Source organism: Narcine bancroftii, chromosome 5 (assembly GCF_036971445.1).
Source record: "Narcine bancroftii isolate sNarBan1 chromosome 5, sNarBan1.hap1, whole genome shotgun sequence".
In the NCBI taxonomy this organism is placed as follows: Eukaryota; Metazoa; Chordata; class Chondrichthyes; order Torpediniformes; family Narcinidae; genus Narcine; species Narcine bancroftii.
In genome coordinates this window covers 23,170,871-23,188,523 of record NC_091473.1, presented here as the reverse complement: position 1 = coordinate 23,188,523, position 17,653 = coordinate 23,170,871, and the positions used below count along the sequence as shown (strand labels likewise).

The 17,653-nt window shown below is 42.1% G+C and overlaps 1 long non-coding RNA gene across 1 annotated transcript in view; it reads right to left on the bottom strand.

The window, feature by feature from the left end:
- Window positions 1–17,653, bottom strand: part of LOC138762642 (uncharacterized) — an 86,999-nt gene that overhangs the window by 11,006 nt on the left and 58,340 nt on the right. The gene's annotated exons all lie outside the window — the stretch shown is intronic.

The window sequence follows — 17,653 nt, the reverse complement described above, 5'->3', positions numbered from 1 at the left end:
CATTGGTGACCCCGCAGAGCCCAGATGTTATCTGATGGCAATCAGCGCTGTGGCAGTGAAACTCCACCCCCTTTTGGACCCATCTACTCCACATTTGGTTCGGGCAGGTGGAGGCACAGTTTCATCTCAGACAGATCACCTCTGACTCCATAATGTTTTACCATGTGGTGAGCGTCCTCGATGAAGAAACTGCAGCCAGAGTGGATGAGCTGATCCACGACCCACCAGTGGAGGGCAAATATGTCACCCTCAAAACCCTCTTGCTCGACACCTTCGATTTCTCCTGTTGGCAATGCGCGGCCAGGCTGATGCACCTCGATGGCCTGGGGGACAGAGCCCTGTCCGCTCTAATGGGTGAAATGCTCACACTGGCAGAAGGCCACAAACCCTGCCTGATGTTTAAGCAAGCCTTCCCGGAACAAATTCCGAAAGACATCCACCTCCTGCTGGCAGGCGAGGACTTCTCAGACCCCTGGAAAGTTGCAGCCCGCGCCAATGTGTTTCGGAGAACCAAACAGGAGAACGAAGCCATCTTGAATCAGGTCACCCGTCCTGGATCCAGCTGACCACAGTCCGCCCCCAAGCAGAAGCCGGAGGAGCACCAAACCACCTGGTGTTTCTACCACCAACACTGGGGAGCCCAAGACCGCAAGTGTCGACGGCCCTGCTCATACCAGGGAAATGACCACGCCAGCCGTTATTGATGGCTGCGACAGCTGGCCACACGAACAGCCTCCTGCATGTGATCGACAAGACCAGTGGACAGCATTTCCTGTTGGACACCAGAGCAGAGTTGAGTGTGCTTCCCCTGACAGCCCTCGAATCCCGCACAAGAACACGAGGCTTGACCTTGCGGGTAGCGAATGGCACCGAAATAAATGCTTTCGGCATGCGAAGCATCCAGGTACACCTCGGGCCAGACAAGTACCGGTGGAAGTTCCTGCTGGCATTGCGCTGCTGGGAGCCGACTTCCTTTGGGCGCACAGCTACTAGTAGACCTTAAGGGCAAAAGACTTGTACATGCCTGCACTTTCCAGACCCTCTGATTCGAGTCTTCCAGCATGCCTGACCCAGGGATAGCCACTGTCTGCATGCCCAAAAGTGAGTACTCCCGCATCCTGGATGAGTTCCCCGCCATCTTTCGGCCACCATGCCTCAGCACAGCTTCCGCCACCACTTCGCCACACAGGGCCCCCCACTCCATGCCAAGGCTAGATGACTGCTGCCAGAAAAGCTGCAGCTCACTAAAGAGGAGTTCTCCCACCTCCAAGCACTCGGCATAGTCTGCAGATCAGACAGCGCCTGGGCTTCTCTCCTGTAGATGATCCCAAAGGCCTCTGGGGGTTGACGCCCTTGTGGGTACTACCGTCAGCTCAATGATGCAACCACACCTGATTGATACACCATCCCCCATATACAGGACTTCACAGCCAACTTGCATGGCGCTAAGGTCTTCTCGAAGGTCGACTTGGTGAGGGGCTACCACCAAAGCTGCCATCATCACCCCGTTCGGCCTCTTCGAATTCCTGCAGATGCCTTTTGGTCTGAAGAATGTGGCCCAAATGTTCCAGTGGCTCATGGATGCAGTGGGGATAGACCTGGATTTCATATTCATTTATCTCGATGATATTCTCATCGCCAGTCGAGATCACCATTAGCACAAAACCCATCTCCGCACACTGTTCACCAGCCTGATGGAATTTGGCCTCACCATCAATGTGGCCAAATGCCAGTTTGGGAAGGAGTCATTACAGTTTCTGGCCCATACCATCACTGTGGATGGGGCAGCACCATCACTGATCAAGGTCAAGGCTATACAGCAGTTCCCCAAGCTGGACACTCTCAAGGGCCTGCAAAAGTTCACAGGGATAGTTAATTTCTACCACTGTTTTATCCCGGGGGCTGTCCGCATAATGCGCCCACTGTTCACCCTAATCTCGGCAAAAAAAAAAGGCTCTCGAGTGGACAAAAGAGGCCGAAACAGCTTTTCCCACACAAAGACGCCCTCGCTAGCGCAACTCTACTGGCCCACCTACGGCCTGACGCACATACAGCACTCTTGGTGGACACGTCCGCCACAGCCATTGGGGGTGTCCTCGAGAAATTGGTCAACAGACAGTGGCGCCCTCTAGCGTTCTTCAGCTGGCAACTCCGACCTCCCAAAATGAAATACAATGCCATCAATAGGGAGCTCCCAACCCTGTACCTTTCCTTCAGGCATTTCCGCTACTTTCTGGAGGGCAGGCCTTTCACTGCTTTCACGGACCATAAGCCATTCACACAGGCCCTCGCCATGGCAAAGCACTCTTGGTTGGTGCACCAGCAGTGGCACCTTTCCTACTTCTCGGAGTTCACCACTGACATCCGACACTCGGTGGGTAAGGACAATATCGTTGCTGACGCTCTTTCCAGACTCACTATCTACAATTTATCCCCCGGCCTGAACTACGCCCAATTAGCTCAGGCCCAGAAAGGGGATGAAGAGATGCAGGCCTTCCAAACCGCCATCACCAGCCTGCGCCTCGAGGACCTGAAGCAGCCAAGACGCGCTACTATGTGATGTCTCACCACGCCCGGTAGTCCCCCCGCAATGGAGGCAAAAGGCATTCTGAATGGTCCACAACTTGCCCCACCCCTCCATCAAGGCATCAGTATGCATGGTGCGTAAGCCGGTTCTGGGGCGGGTTTGTGTGGCAGTGCACATCTCTTGTAGCGAACCGGCCCTGCTTGTATCGCCGCGCTGGTGGGGCAGCTGCAGGAAGATGGCACCATTCAGACTTGCCGATTACCTCATGGCTGAGGGCACAGCTCGCGCCCCAGGCAATGGGATGATGTCACCGCTGCGTGGGGTGGAACTCCCGTCGACCTTAAAGAGGCACACATGGAATTCAAATAAATCAGTTCAACTGAAACCTTCACTGTGTCCTGTGGTGTGTTTCAGCGTGTGTAGCAGCCGTTACAAAATATCAAAAAAAAACTGGAACCATTCAGCAGGTCAAACAACATCTATGGAAAGAGAAACAGAGTTAAACTTCCAGGTTTGAGAAGAAATAAATATTTCTTACTTGAAATATTAATTCAATTTCTCTTTCCACAGATGCTTCCTGACCAGCTGAGTGTTCCAGCATTTTCTGTTGCTGATACTTGTATAAGATGAAGATTGGTTCAATGAGAAGAGAGAGAGAGAGATAGAGTGGAAATAGACAGGTGAGAAGGCTGTTACTTGTCAGCTGTCAGAAAGATTAATGCTGGGGGCTCCAGCTTTTCACAATCTTTATCAATGATTTGGATAAGAGGATGGGTGTAAAACATCCATGCTTGCTGAAGCTGTGAGGCTGGGTGGCAGGGGACATTGTGCGGGGAATACAGAAAGCTTCCTGAGGATATAAACAGACTAAGTCGATAGTTGAGGACATGGGAGGTTTAATATAAGGTGAAAAAGTATGTGGTTAGCCACTTCAGTCGAAAAAATAGAAAAGCAGACTATCCATACGAACTCTCGTATTCATGAAACAAAATTTATTTATTTGTATATATGAATACTTGTCCTGCATATGTATTGTTTGTCTGTATGTGTGTGTTATATCTGTTTGTGTGTCTGCAAGTTGTGCACCAAGGACCGGAGAATGCATTTTTGTCGGGTTGTACATGTGCAATCAGATGACAATAAACTTGACTTATCTTTACTTAACTATCTAAAGGAGTGGTTCTCAACCTTTTTTTTTCCATTCACATACCACTTTAAGTATTCCCTATGCCATAGGTGCTCTGTGATTAGTGAGGGATTGCTTAAGGTGATATGAGAGTGGGGAAAAAAAAGTTTGAAAACCACTGTTTTAATCGTACCTAATTGACTCATTACGTGTACGGTTTTCATAAATCCAAAGGAAATGGGCCAATGACAATTTTTCTCAAGCAAAATATTTCAGTAACAATTGGGTCCAGAGCAGTGATTCTGAACCTTCCCTTCCCACTCACATCCCACGTTAAGCAATCCCTCACTAATCACAGAGCACCGATGGCAGAGGGAATACTTAAAGTGGTATGTGAGCGGAAAGAAAAAAGGTTGAGAACCTTTGGTCTAAAGTTCACTTTAATCAAGTCATGCCTGTAACCTACAAAATTTAAATTTAAATTTGACTCCTGGTTGCTGGTGCTCTAACACTAAGCTAAATGTGTCACCATCATAATTAACCTCCCTCCCCTAAGTTTAGAGATAAAGCCTTATTAATATATCTACTAATGTACTAATAAAGATAAAGACTGGCTAAGCAGGGATAGGGAGACACTTCAAGAGAATTACCCCAACCTCAAATGGCACCAACTAGCTCTTTATCTTGGGCGCTGCCATTTTATTTAAACTCAACTTTATTCAAACAGCTGCTATGAGCAAAGCACGTCCAGGCCACTCTGTTGGCTAAATGTTTGCTTCAATCATTGTCACCTCAGAGAACATTTCCAATTTAAAAGTTTTATTAAATGATTGATTAATTTGTTATTTATTTATTTTCCCTAATTTTTCACCAGTTGCTTGATGCTGATGGTTGCTTGAATTCCGGATTACTGTGCACTCCCACTTCCCACATCCAAAAAGTAAAATAAAGAAGAGAAACAAAAATAATTGGTTGAAAGGAATATCAGAAAATTAAATTATTTTGTTAAAGATTTGACAGCATTTGCTTCTGAATTTCTGATACCATTCAAAATGGGATGCAGAGGATATTCTAACATATTTTTTGATATATTTTCTTGTAATGATTGGTTTCAGAGATATATGTGGCTTGTTAGACACACAAACAGATTTCCTCTGATCAGTCACTTCAGTGTCTTGCCGAGGAAACCTGCCCCATCATGGGTTTTCCAAATGATAACCTCTTCTTCCAGGTCACCACAGAGTTCCTTTTGTTTCATTTATTTCAGAAGAAACACTCTTGCCAGCCATTTCCTCTTGTAAGGACAACAATGGTTTTCAACAGGCTGAACTCACAACCCGTCTTCAAAATTGGGTTTTCTACAAGCCTGCCAGCTTGCCATGTTGCAGCCTCAAAAGCTACTGCCGAACTCTTCCCAAGGCTCCAAACCTAATCCTTGAAAGATTTTTATCAGCACTTGAGCCCGGATATTTGTGAAGTGATCTACAGTAAAGCCCCCTCAATCTATCTCTTTTAAAAACATATAACCCGTAACAGTACCCACTACTTTGGGAGTGGCAGGCGCCATTTAGATATGCCTCCTATAATTGAACAGCTGACACGGTGTGCAGGTTGCGGGATGTGGAGGTCCAGCTTGATGATGTGACATCCACTGAAATCTTGATCAATATTCTGGGTAGGTGAGTAATGCAGGTGCAGTGCATTGAACAGTATCAAGGCCAATGTGATCAATGGTAGGGCCATTTGAAGGTTGAATTCACCATCAATTGACCATGTTCATGCATATGTGTTCACCAAACTTTGGCTCTTGGGGTGGCAACTTGCCCTCACCACTACAGCTGTCTCTCCAGAATGTGGGCTTATCACATGAAGAGAAGGAATGGCTTCCATTATCTCACCTTAAAAAAAAACTAGGGCAGTGCTAGAGCTGCTTGTATGGACCTGGGGAGACCAGGGAGCTGAGACTGTACCTCTCATGGGGTTCTACCACCCAGTCCTTCTGACGACGGCTCTGTTCAAGGTTGTTAAAAGAGCTGACGATGTTTTATTTAAAATCCTACAACTGCGGGGACTGGACCCAAGATGGCAGTGCCTGTGTTCAGCAGCAGCCACAAGGGGTTGCAAACTCCAGGGGAGCAGCAGACTGGCACAGGGCACCAGTAATGGGGAGAAACCCCTCCCCCCATTGAGAAGAAGCAGAGGAGATGAGCCTAGGGATGGTAACCACAGTAGCAGATCACTGATGGGCTCTCTGGCTGAAGGACACATGCAAGCAGTGAGCTGTTGATGAATTGCGGGCAAGGAACCCACACAGGCTGTGGGTTGCTGCCTTCTTGAGGTCACAGGACTCACACTAGGCCGCAGGCTGCTGGGGACTAGCTCGAGTACCAGGTATCAGAACCGGGATTCAAGAGGGTGCTGAGGGCAAGAAGGGCTCCTGAAGGGCTTTGGGTGCTGAAGGCTTCCTCATCATGCTGGAGGTTTGAATCTGGGCTGGAGTTTTGTGCAGCTGCGAGGCTGCAGAAATGCTGGTGGCAAATTCAGTGACTCTGTGGGGACTCTCTTTTGCTTCTCTTTCTCTGACTGTAAGTGGCACTGCTAATGGTGAATCTCTGTCTGCCTTAGAGCAGACTAAAGGCAATTTGGTGTAATATTACATTTCTGTTTTATCTGAGAGGTGACCTGATTGAAGCAGACAAAATTCACAGGGCTCGACAGCGGAGGTGCTGGATTAATGCTGGATGAGTTGTCCAAATTGTTAGGTCTGCTTTGTTCATGAATGAGTGAGACAAACACCAGACTGAGTCGAAATCAGGGTTCTTTGTTCTTTATTACCGGATTGTAACACTTGCGACTAAACATTGTTAGTCGGAGAATGCATTCTGCCGTTATCAGCAAAATGGTGATTTTTTATACCCTTGGATACGTGCTTAGAACATCATCATATCATTACTTGTCCAATGACTAAAACTGTTGCTATCCTTTCCCTGCTAGCTTCCTGCCTCTCAATCCATCAATGTCTCTCTTATCTTGTAAGTACAAGGATGCATTCACATCTTGTTACAGCCCCGTACATTCCCATCTCATGATGTTTTACCTAACAGGAGTACAAGGACACCTCCCCTTCTTGTTACTGCCCTGTACAGGGTAACTCCCTACACATTCCCATCTCATGATGTTTTACCTTACAAAAGCCAGGGTTTAAGGTCACAAATAATGGGATATTACAAATCAGGATCGAAATAAGGAAAATTTACTTCACAAAGTGGGTTGTAAATCTTTGGAAATCAGAGAGATAGAGAGGCTCAGTTACTGAACGCAAATGGATAATGTGAAAAGAATGTGAAAAGATTTGGACATAGTGCTGGAAGGATAGGATTGGAACCAGTTCAAGGGCCTGAATGACTTATTTTTGTTTCCTATGTTCTTCCAATGTCATCACAGAGATTCCAAGGGGCTTTCTGCCTCCTTTAACTACACCAAGGTTTCCCAAACATGGTTCCACGGGAAGTTGTAGGGGACCCACAGAAGAAATGACAGGGAGTAATAATGATTTATCTGTTTTTCTTAAAATTACTTATTACCTCTTGCTTTAATTCAATTTGTTTCCAGGATGGCAGTAAATGAGTAATTTTGCACCCGCCCACTCCCCTCTCCCACCCCCACCAACTGCAGCACTAGTGTCCCTAGAGGGTTGCGGACCGCACCGAGTGATGCTATCAGAGGGTTGTCACCAAAATCACATGATTTTGTCTCCGCGTGCTTGCATTTGTCTGAAACACCGGAGGGAGTGGGAAGTGTGATGGCACGGCGGCCAGAGGAGGTCCGTGGCAGGTATGGCACCCACTTCACATTTCTCCAGTTTGTGCCACCCCCGCAGTTAACCTAATGCTCCCTGATTAGATCTCTTCTGAAGCTGACTCTGGGGGTTCTGCGATTTCCAGAAGCTCCCCTAAAAAGTTTGGGAAGCCCTGAACTACACCATTCCTCTTCACCTCCTCCAATATGGCCTGCAGCATTACTTCCCAAACCAACATCTGTAGCAATCTGCACCTCTGATGCAAACTCAATCCACCACTCATTTAAAAGATACTACCAGGCTTTAAGACACATTTTAAAGAGAAGTAGTGATGTAAAAAGGGAATTCCAGTGCTTTAAAGGCAGCTAGTAACTAAAAGCAGAGTTCCTAGAAGTAGAGCAATTAAATTCAGAAATGCTCAAGAGATCAGAATTGGAGGAGCATAAATACCTCAATACATTATATATCAGAGAGATTACAAAGGTGTGGAAGGTTAAAGCCAAGGAGGATATCATTTTGGAGGTGTCATTCTTGGGGTTTTCTGAATCTTGGTCAGTGATGCAATTCAGTTCTGTAATTCTTTAGCAATGGCCTTAGTGATGTAGGGACTGGGGCCGTTGTGATTTTGGGACCATTGGTGAAAGAGGAGGAGCAAGGGACTCAGGAGAGCTGTGAGTGTTGGGAACCAGCTGGAGGTGAGTACATTTACAAAGGGAGTGGAGGGCAAGTTTTTTTAATTTTTTAATTTTTTAATTTTTCACACTATAAACCATATTGATCAAGATACATACATTTTCCTTCTTAAATATATACAATGTCATTTTCTCCCCCCCTTCCCTCCTCCCCTCCCTCCCTCCCTCACCTCCCCTTCCATTTATTTAAAGTTCAGAATATAAGATACATTAAACCCGTCAAACAATGTTGTCACACAATAATAATAAACAAGAAATTCCACTGAGTCAGTTCTTTTCATTATCTTCTCCTTCTGTCATTTTAGGTGGTAGATGTCCACGTTAGGTTTTCTCTATTGTGTTTCATGTATGGCTCCCATATTTGTTCAAATAATGTAATGTTATTTCTTAAATTATATGTTATTTTTTCTAATGGAATACATTTATTCATTTCTATATACCATTGTTGTATTCTCAAGTTATCTTCTAATTTCCAGGTTGACATAATACATTTTTTTGCTACAGCTAGGGCTATCATAACAAATCTTTCTTGTGCTCCATCCAAATCGAGTCCAAATTCTTTGTTTTTTATATTACTTAGGAGGAAGATCTCTGGGTTTTTTTGGTATATTGCTTTTTGTGATTTTATTTAATATCTGGTTTAGATCTTCCCAAAATTTTTTCACTTTCTCACATGTCCAAATTGCATGAATTGTTGTTCCCATTTCCTTTTTACAGCGAAAACATCTATCTGATACTGTTGGGTCCCATTTATTTAACTTTTGAGGTGTAATGTATAGCCTGTGTATCCAGTTATATTGTATCATACACAACCTCGTGTTTATTGTATTTCTCATAGTTCCGGAGCATAACTTCTCCCATGTTTCATTCTTTATCTTTATGTTTAGATCTTGTTCCCATTTCTGTTTAGTTTTACCATTTGTTTCCTCGTTCTCCTTTTCTTGTAGTTTAATATACATGTTTGTTACAAATTTTTTGATTATCATTGTGTCTGTAATCACAATTTCAAAATTACTTCCTTCTGGTAACCTCAGACTGTTTCCCAATTTGTCCTTCAAATAGGATTTCAGTTGGTAGTTTGCCAACATTGTATCGTGAGCTATATTATATTTATCCTTCATTTGTTCAAAGGATAATAATTTATTTCCAGAAAAACAATTTTCTATTCTTTTGATCCCTTTTTTCTCTCATTCTCTAAAGGAAAGGTTATCTATTGTAAAAGGGATTAGCTAATTTAGCATCAATATTAGTTTTGGTAATTGGTAATTTGTTTTATTCCTTTCTACATGAATCTTTTTCCAAATGTTAAGCAGATGATGCAATACTGGAGAATTCCTACGTTGTAACAATTTTTCATCCCATTTATATAATATATGTTCAGGTATCTTCTCCCCTATTTTATCTAGTTCTAATCTAGTCCAATCTGGCTTTTCCCTTGTTTGATAAAAATTTGATAGGTATCTTAATTGTGAGGCTCTATAATAATTTTTAAAGTTTGGTAGTTGTAAGCCTCCTTGTTTATACCATTCTGTTAATTTATCTAGTGCTATCCTCAGTTTCCCTCCTTTCCATAAAAATTTTCTTATTATTTTCTTTAACTCCTTAAAGAATTTCTCTGTTAAGCGTATTGGTAATGTCTGAAATAGGTATTGTATCCTTGGGAAAATGTTCATTTTAATACAGTTTATCCTTCCTATCAGTGTTAGTGGTAAGTCTTTCCAATGCTCTAAGTCATCTTGTAATTTTTTCATTAGTGGATAATAATTGAGTTTATATAGATGGCCGAGGTTTTTATTTATTTGTATACCTAGGTATCGCATTGCTTGCGTTTGCCATCTGAATGGTGATTCTTTCTTAAATTTTGAGAAATCCGCATTATTCATTGGCATTGCTTCACTTTTATTTGCGTTAATCTTGTACCCCGACACTTCTCCATATTCATTCAATTTCCTATGTAATTCTTTTATTGATATTTCTGGTTCTGCTAAGAATATTATAACGTCATCTGCAAATAGACTGATTTTATATTCCTTGTCTTTTATTTTTATCCCTTTTATTTTATTTTCTGTTCTTATCAGTTCTGCTAGTGGTTCTATGGCTAATGCGAACAATAAGGGAGATAGTGGGCATCCCTGCCTTGTTGATCTGCTTAAGTTAAATTGTTTTGATATATATCCATTTACTGTCACTTTCGCCAATGGCCCCTTATATAATGCTTTAATCCAATTAATATATTTCTCTGGTAAGCTGAATTTTTGTAGTACTTTGAATAAATAATTCCATTCTACTCTGTCAAAGGCCTTCTCTGCGTCTAAAGCAACCGCTACTGTTGGAGTTTTATTTCCTTCTACTGCATGAATTAAGTTAATAAATTTACAGATATTGTCTGTTGTTCGTCTTTTTTTAATAAATCCAGTTTGGTCTAGATTTACTATTTTTGGTACATAGTCAGCTAATCTGTTTGCTAATAGTTTAGCTATTATCTTATAATCTGTGTTAAGTAAAGATATTGGTCTATATGACGCTGGTGCGAGTGGATCTTTCCCTGTCTTTGGTATTACTGTAATTATTGCTGTTTTGCATGAATCTGGTAAGCTTTGTGTTTTATCAATCTGGTTGATTACTTCCAGAAGGGGAGGAATTAATAAATCTTTAAATGTTTTATAGAACTCTATTGGGAATCCATCCTCTCCTGGTGTTTTATTGTTCGGTAGTTTTTTTTATTATCTCCTGTATTTCTTCTATTTCAAATGGTTTTGTTAATTTATTTTGTTCCTCTGTTTGTAATTTCGGTAGTTCAATTTTAGTTAAAAATTCATCTATTTTGTCTTCTTTCCCTTCGTTTTCAGTTTGATATAATTGTTCGTAGAATTCTCTGAAGTTTTCATTAATCTCCGTTGGATTATATGTGATTCGCTTGTCTTTTTTCCTTGATGCCAATACCATTCTCTTAGTTTGTTCTGTCTTAAGCTGCCACACTAGAATTTTGTGCGTTTTTTCTCCTAGTTCATAATATTTCTGTTTTGTCTTCATTATGTTCTTTTCCACCTTATATGTTTGTAGTGTTTCATATTTCATTTTTTTATCTGTCAATTCTCTTCTTTTAATTGTGTCTTCCTTCATTGCTAATTCTTTTTCTATATTTGCTATTTCCCTTTCCAACTGCTCTGTTTCCTGATTGTAGTCCTTCTTCATCTTAGTTACATAACTTATTATTTGCCCTCTGATGAACGCTTTCATTGCGTCCCATAGTATAAACTTATCTTTCACTGATTCTGTATTTATTTCAAAGTACATTTTAATTTGTCGTTCAATGAATTCTCTAAAATCCTGCCTTTTAAGTAGCATGGAGTTTAATCTCCATCTATACATTCTTGGTGGGATGTCCTCTAACTCTATTGTCAATAACAGGGGTGAGTGGTCCGATAATAGTCTAGCTTTATATTCCGTTTTCCTAACTCTCTCTTGCATGCGAGCTGATAACAGGAATAGGTCTATTCTTGAGTATGTTTTATGTCTACCTGAATAATATGAATGTTCCTTTTCCTTTGGGTGTTGTTTCCTCCATATATCCAAAAGTTTCATTTCTTGCATCGATTTAATTATAAATTTGGTTACTTTGTTCTTTCTGTTAATTTTTTTTTCCAGTTTTATCCATGTTTGAATCCAAATTAAGGTTGAAATCCCCTCCTATTAGTATGTTCCCTTGCGTGTCTGCTATCTTCAAAAAGATATCTTGCATAAATTTTTGATCTTCTTCATTAGGTGAATATACATTGAGTAAATTCCAAAACTCCGAATATATCTGACATTTTATCATTACATATCTCCCTGCTGGATCTATTATTTCCTCTTCTATTTTGATTGGTACATTTTTACTGATTAATATAGCTACTCCTCTAGCTTTTGAATTATATGATGCTGCTGTTACATGTCCTATCCAATCTCTCTTTAATTTCTTGTGTTCCACTTCAGTTAAGTGTGTTTCTTGTACGAATGCTATATCAATTTTTTCTTTTTTCAGTAAATTTAACAGTTTCTTCCTTTTGATTTGGTTATGTATTCCATTAATATTTAAAGTCATATAGTTCAACATAGCCATTTCATACTTTGTTTATCTTTCCTTTCCGTTTACTCATCATCACCTTTCCTTCTTATCCATTTCTGCTTTCTTTTTTTGAACACATTATAAGACAACATTTCTAAAACATAAAATATTTCCATTATTCTCCTATCTAAAATTCCTTTAACCCCACTATCCCCTCCCCTTCCTGAGTTGCCCTTTGTCCCTTGTCGGGCAACCATATCTCCCCTCTCCATTTGGCTTTGCGAATTCACTCGCAAGCGTCAACTGATTTCGCAGTGACCGTAATTCTTCCCCACCCAGCGCCCCCCAGAAAAATTTTTAATCTTTATATATAACAAAGGTCACTCTCTTAATTCCCCCATACTTCCTTTCTTCCCCTTCTTAGTTCTTACCTATACTCTATTTTTTAAATATATATACATACACACATACACACATACCTACATACATATAGTTTGTGGTGATTTTTGTTCTCGTTACATGTCTTCATCTCTCTGTCTGCTTTGTAGTTGTTCTGCAAATTTTTGTGCTTCCTCCGGATCCAAGAATAGTCTGTTTTGCTGCCCTGGAATAACTATTTTAAGTACCGCTGGGTACTTTAGCATAAATTTATATCCTTTTTTCCATAGGATCGTTTTTGCTGTATTAAACTCCTTCCTCTTCTTCAGGAGTTCAAAACTTATATCTGGATAGAAAAAATTTTTTTGACCTTTGTATTCCAGTGGTTTTTTGTCTTCTCTTATTTTCCTCATTGCTTTCTCCAATATACTTTCTCTTGTTGTATATCTTAAGAATTTTACTAGAATGGATCTTGGTTTTTGTTGTGGTTGTGGTTTAGGGGCTAATGTTCTGTGTGCCATTTCTATTTCCATTTCTTCCTGTAATTCTGGTCTTCCTAGGACCCTGGGGATCCATTCTTTTATAAATTCTCTCATATTCTTGCCTTCTTCATCTTCCTTAAGGCCCACTATCTTTATATTGTTTCTTCTATTATAATTTTCCATTATATCTATCTTCTGAGCTAACAGCTCTTGTGTCTCTTTAACTTTTTTATCAGATTCTTCTAATTTCTTTTTTAAGTCATCTACTTCCATTTCTATGGCTGTTTCTCGTTCTTCCACCTTGTCCACTCTTTTTCCTATATCTGACATGATCATCTCTAATCTATTCACTTTTTCTTCTGTACTTTTTATTCTTCTTTTTATTTCACTGAATTCTTGTGATTTCCATTCTTTTACTGATTCCATATATTCTTTTAAAAAAAAATATCGATGTACTTGGCCTTCCCTTCATCTTCCATTTCTCTGTGTTCTTCCTCTTCTTCTTCTGAGTCCACTCCAGGATCTGTGTCTTTTACCTCTGTCTCTTCTGGTTTTCTTGTTGGGTTGTTTGTTTTATTTTGTTGGGTATTTTTGGTCTTCTTATTTTTACTAGAAGTGTCTTGATGCTGATCTTCTTCCTCTGGGTTGGTCATCTGTTGTTTCTTTGATTTCTTTTTACTCTCTTCTTTCTTGTTCTCGTTATTTTATATGTTTTCCTCTTGCTGCTTTGTTGTGGTTGTCAATTTCAGCTATGGAGATCGACTCCTCAGCTGGTCCCCCATCCCGTCAGTGTTATTTTTGTCTTGCGCGGTTGCGCACTTTTTTTTGGCTCCGTGAGCCATTCTTGTAGTCCCGAGTTCGGGGCTTCGACTGACCTTAGGGAGCCGGCTTCTCTCTCCACGGTGGGCCTCCTCGTACAGGTAAGGCCTTCACCTTCTTCTTCCGACGTCTTTTCTTCTTCTCTTCTTCCCGTTGCTTTTGGCTTTTCTTTCTTCACTGCCATTTTCTCCACACCTTTACTTTCACTTTATTTTGGTTTTTGTGTTTGTGCCTTTGTTTTTTCACTGTCTTTTTTTTACTTTTCCGGAGAGGGCTGGAGTTCCCTGACCGGCCACTACTCCATCATGTGACTCCCCGTGGAGGGCAAGTTAAGGGTTAAATAGAGCGGCAATCAGTGGGAGGAATAATAAAGATAAGGGGCAGTGACAAATAAAAAGAGGGATAGGTTAAGCAGAACACAGCCAATGTGGAGAGTGGCCCAATGTGGAGGGTAGCCAAGTGTAGGAGTGGGACTTAGAGGCTTTGGCTCACAAGGCTTCAGCAAATGGAGGCTGATTCCAGTAAGGTGAGGCCAGGTAAGTATTTGTATTTAAATTAGGAAGAGTTAATGGAGACAGCATCTAGGGTAGTGGAATGCTCTGATTGAAGGATGTGGGAAATCTGGGACAGCACAATTGTTCCTGATGACTCAACCAGCAAGAGGTGTATCCAGCTGCAGCTCCTGGGAGACCAAGTTGGGAACTGGAGCGGGCTGGATGAACTCCGGATCATTTGGGAGGTAGAAGCAATGATAGAGAGAAGCTTCAGAGAGACAGTCACCTCTAAATGTCAGGAGCAGGTAACTGGGTGAGTGTTAGGAAAAGGAAGGGGAATAAGTCGTCAGTACAGAGCACCCCTGTAGCTGTTCCCCTCAGCAACAAGTTTACTGTTTTGGATACTGTTGTGGGGGGATGATCTACCAGGGACAAGTTGTGGTGGTCACGTCTCTGGCACAGAGGCTGCCCCCTTGGCTCAGAAGAGAAGGAGGGAGGAGAGTTATGATGATTGAGGATTCATTGGTTAGACAAATGGATAGGAGGTTATGTGAATGAGTTTGAGGCTCTCGGATGGTATGTTGCCTCCAAGTGCCAGGGTCAGGGATGTCTCTGATTGAATTCACAGCATTCTGGAGGGATAGGGTGAGCAGTCAGATGCTGTGGTCCACATGAGGACCAATGACATATATGGGAGAAGTGATGAGGTTCTGAGGAGGGAATATGGGGACTTGGGTGAGAGGTTAAAAAGTTGGACCTCAAAAGTAGTAATCTTGGGATTGCTGCCTGTGCCACATGCCAGAGAGGGTAGGAATAGAAAGTTGTGGCAGATGAATGTGTGGCTGAAGAGTTGGGGCAGGGGGCAAGGGTTCAAATTCATGGATCATTGGGATCTATTCTGGGGAAGGTCTGACCTGTATAAAAAGAATGGGCCGCACCTGAACTGAAAAGGGACCAATATCTTGCTGGCCAGGTTTGCTATAACAGTTAGGGAGGGTTTAAACTAGTTTGACAGGGGGGTGGAAACCAGAATGTGAGGGCAGAGGTTACCTCCCCACCTCCTCCCCCCCCCACTCTTTTGTTTGGACATCTGCCAATATTTTTCCATATCTTGATGAAGGGTTCAAGCCTGAAATGTCAGTTATGAATTTTTACCTTCGCTATATAAAGGACATTGTTTGACCTGCTGAGTTTTTCCAGCTTTATGTTTTTACTTCAACCACAGCGTCTACAGATTTTTGATTTTTACTAGTGGAAGGAAAGTATTCTTCCTGGAGGAGAGTGACTAGTGGAGTACTGCAAGGATCTGTCCTGGGACCCCCTGTTCTAGGTGATTTTTATAAATGACCTGGATGAAGAGGCAGAGGATGAGTCAATAAAATTTGCGGAATATACAAAGGTTGGAGGAGTTGTGGATGGAGCTGAAGGTTTTCAAAGGTTACAAAAGGATATAGGATGCAGAGTTGGGTGGAAAAGTGTGAGGTGATGCATTTTGGAAGGACAAACCAGAAGGCTGAATACAGGGTTAACAGTTGAGAGTGGATGGTCAGAGGGAACCTTGGGGTCCAAATCTATACATCCCTCAAGGTCACCACACAGGTTGATAGGATAGTGAAGAAGGGAATGGGATGTTGGGCTTCATTAATAAGGGGATTGAGTTCAGGAGTAAAGAGGTCTTGTTGCAACTTTACAAATCTCTGGTGCGACCTCACTTAGAGTATTGTGTTCAGTCTGGTCACCTCATTACAGGAAGAATTCGGAAGCTATGGTGAGGATGCAGGGGAGATTTACAAGCATGTTACCTGGACTGGAAATTAAGTCTTCAGATGCAAGGTTCACAGAGCTGGGACATTTTTCTTTGGAACGTAGAAGGATGAGAGACTTAATCGAGGCCTAGCACCTGTTTCTCAGGTCAGGAGTAGCAAGCAACAAAGGACATGAGTACTAAGTGAAGGGAGGGAAGTTTAGGGGAGACATCAGGGGTAAGATTTTAGACAGAGTTGTGGATGCCTGGAATACCTTGTCAGGATGGTGGTGGAGGGTGAAACCTTAGTGGCATTTAAAAGATTCCTAGACAGGCACATGGATGGAAGAAAAATAGAGGGTTACAGGGTAGGGAGGGTTAAGTACTTTTTTATGAGGAATATATGGGTCAGTGCAACATCAAAGGCTGAAGGGCCTGTACTATGCTGTATTGTTCTATGTGGTTCTTAAAGCAACTTTTTTCTGGTAATTACCTTGATAACACCCACAGCCACAGCCTGTCTGATGTCATGGACTACAAAAGTGGATATTCAAGTGGATATTCAGAAAATCTCTCCACCCACATGAGCTTATTTGGAAGGGTAAGGCGAAGGAGGCGTAGATGTACAGGTACAAAATCTTTTATCTGAAATGCTGTAAATTGAAAACCACCAAAAACCAAATATTGTCACAACCGCCCCCAACATTCAACACCACTGCAACTGGCCCTGACGTTCAGTGCCACTGTAACCCACCCACCCCCAAACATCCGGCACTGTTGCAACACCCCAAAATGGAGGATAACTTAAGGGGCAGAAAGGACACTTACCTGTTAAATGCAGTGTCCCGAGGTCAGGGTCTCTAGGCCATGTGCAACCATGTTTCTTCTCATGCACATGTGCAATTAGGGGAAAAGTGTGATGGTGGCACACAGAGGTTAATGGCAGGTAAGCCCCCAACATTCAGCACTGCCGCACCCACCCAAAGTCCAGCACTGCGGCCACTCTGACATCTAGCACTACCGCAACTGCCCCCAACATCCAGTATTGTCGCAACTGCCTCCGACATCCAGCGCCCCTGCAACCACCCCAGACTCCAGCATTGTCATAACCGCCCCCGATATCCCTGATGTCCAGCGCCGCCACAATCACCCCAACATCCAGCAGCACAATTACTTAAAAGTACCGCTGATTATTAGGATTATTCTATAATTTGTAAAATTCCAAATTCTGAAAATTCTGAAAAGTGTCTAGTCCCAAGGATTTCGGATAAAAGATTAAGCACCTGGCCCATTCAAAGAATACTATCATGACTGGCTGATTTAAGTCATTTGGATGCTCCAGTGACTCCGTCTAGTTTCGGAAGGTTGCTTTTGGGTTCAAATCTTTAATTTTTTTCTATAAGGTAAATGTGATTGGAGGGAGGGGGGTGGATTAGACTTAGTTTTAGTTTTTTTTCCTTTTTTTCTTTTTATTCCTTTTTTAGATAAATCGATTATATACAGGTTTAATTATGGTTGTCCTACTTCATATTATCACATTAGAC